A 2,822-nucleotide genomic window follows, 5' to 3' on the forward strand; every position below is an offset into this window, starting at 1 on the left:
GTATTGATGTATAACGAGATACATGTAAATGTATAAGTTAAATAAAATTTTCTTCTTCTTCTTCTTCTGAAAACATTTTATGTACTCTCTGTGCTCACGATGAAATGTTAAATAGTATTGCGCTATAGGTGTTGTATTTATATACTTTCTGAAATAAACTGTTGAATTTAATTTTAATGTCTTAAGTTTATAAAGTTCAATTAAAGCACTTAAAATGCGGGGGGGGGGCGATCTGCAAAGGATTGAGTGCAATACTTAGTCCCATTTGAGTGAAAAGCGTTGCAACGTTTATTTCTTTTTTAGTGATCATTTTGCACAATAAAAATGGTAATTATGGAAAAACAGGATGAGGGAATGATGTAAAAATTTGCATACACGTTTTTGGTTTAAGCCTTCATCAAATATTACACAAAATTTTGAAAAGAGTATTTACAGTCCCGTCATGTAAAAAAACCACTCCCCCCCAAAAAAAACAAAACAAAAAAAACCCCCCAAAAACAAACAAAAAACAACAACACCCAGCGGTGTTACTTTAATTAACTAAGTTCAATTCAAGCAAAATCAAATAATTTATAATTATATCAGTATGAAAATTGGCACATCCACGGAAATTAGATCAAGAAATATTCTAAATTCATAGATATCTTCCCTGAAATTGTGACTTTGTGAAGCTGAAATCGTTAATTCATGAATTTGTGAAGTTGAAACCGAAACAATATAAATTCACGAAGTCTTATTCGTGAAATTGAAATCATGAAATTGTGAATTCGGGAAATTGAAATTGTGAATTCGGGAAATTGAAATTGTTAATTCGGGAAATTGAAATTGTGAATTCGGGAAATTGAAATCGTGACTTCATGAAACTGAAATGTACTTTCGCAATTTAAGATCCTGTAACACATTTTTTATGGTTTTATATCATAAAAATGAAGTAAAATAAGCTTGAATTTATCAATATTATAAGTTCCAAAAAGCATTATTATATAATATTATATAAGTTTATATATGAAGCTTTTGCATTGCGCAAGACTCTAGTTAATTGGTGATACAATGCAGTATATTTTATTAAGTTTTTGTTAAATATATTTTCGTTTCTGTATTTCAATATATTCTTGCAAAACTATAGCAATCTATTGTAAACTCTTTAACTATACAACTTAACTAAAAAGCAAACTTAATTAAATATATGATATTATTGCAATTCTGTATGTACTGTATGATGGCAGGAATTTATATATACAATGTTCAACCTCCATTTAACACTCGTGGAGCGATAATAATCAATATTTCTTTTTCTTTTATATATATATTTTTATTTTACACTTCTACTTTCACGTATACATGTATGTCAATGGAATTTGTATGATGATGATCTGTAACTGGTCAAATCAATAAAATGTATTGTTGTTTTTGTTGTTATAAAGATGTTACAGATTTTAACATTTCATGTAAATAAAGGAAGGCAATTAGAAATTAGGTGATAAAAAATATTTTCTATAAAGTCTAAGTCCAAGTTTTTTTTTTCAATAAGAAATGAATGCATATATTTGAGTGATTACATATAATGTGCAAAAATATTTGCAGTACATATTTTACATATTCTTAGGTGTTTGAAAATTGTTTTATAAACATAATTATATACATAAATGTACAAGAGATTTCACTCAAGTGTTGTAACAACCTCATTTATAACATACAGGAACTTTAATGTATGACACTTCTGCAATCGTTCAAAGACTACCCGAGTAGTAAAAAAAAAAAAAATTTTTTATCCCAAAAAAAAAATTTTATCCCGGCGGGACTCGGACCCACACCCCTAAAAAAATTTAAAAAAAAATTAACCTCTAGAGGGATCCCTTGAAAACATTAAAATTTTATAAAACGAAAATTCACTAACGTTTAAATCTATGCACTTAAAATACTACATTTAAATTTATAAATGCCTGTGGTTTATTAATGTACTTTATGTAAACACATTGAAACGACTGACTGCTCTTTGTGGTTAACTTTATGGTCTTGATAACTTAAACATAATATCTATTTTTAATACTGTTTTCCGATAACATTACCTCCCTTTAACAAATTAAAACAATGTAAAATTCACATATACACATATACATATAAATATATATTTAAATTTTATGTTTTATTATCATGTCTAAATAACATCTTGGTATGAACGAGAAATATATTGTAAATTATGCAATTTTAAAACCAGTCAATTTGTCGGAAGAAAAATACACCTATATATATAGGTAGATTTCATATTACATTAATGTCTGAATGCCGTTCTAGTCTGGGTGTAGGCACTGTGTATGACTCTATTCGCTGCTAGGGAAGATAGTGTTCGGAAAAGTTCGCTACCTGTAAATTCATACTTGGGTTTGTGTGCACTGAAAAGAATTCTTTACCAAGTATGGATTTACAGAATGGTTGCCTTACCTCTGATGATCTCTGGTTTAGGTTTCGAGAGGTTATCAAACGGGGTTAAAGGTGACCTAACAAGCGAAGTAATAACCCGAGCAGGATAGCTTCCAGGTGAATAGCTTAAGAAAAGTGCCGAAGCCAACAAGTCTTAGGACTGGGGTGCACACAAATAAAGAATAACTCAGTCCTAAGGCTAAAGGATTAGGCGGTTGAAGGATTTTGCAGTTTTTTATTGTACAAAGAATTAAAATATTAGTTTATGCTTGAATAAATAGGTGGAGGATCATTTACTATTGTAACTTTAGTGAATAAAATTATACATTTACCATTTTTTTTTTAACTCGTTTAAAGCCTGTGCCTTTCCTTCCTCAATAAGTTTTTTTCTTTCTGTCTCA

Source organism: Ruditapes philippinarum, unplaced genomic scaffold, assembly GCF_026571515.1.
Source record: "Ruditapes philippinarum isolate M1 unplaced genomic scaffold, ASM2657151v2 ctg2839_1_1_1_1, whole genome shotgun sequence".
Taxonomy (NCBI): Eukaryota; Metazoa; Mollusca; class Bivalvia; order Venerida; family Veneridae; genus Ruditapes; species Ruditapes philippinarum.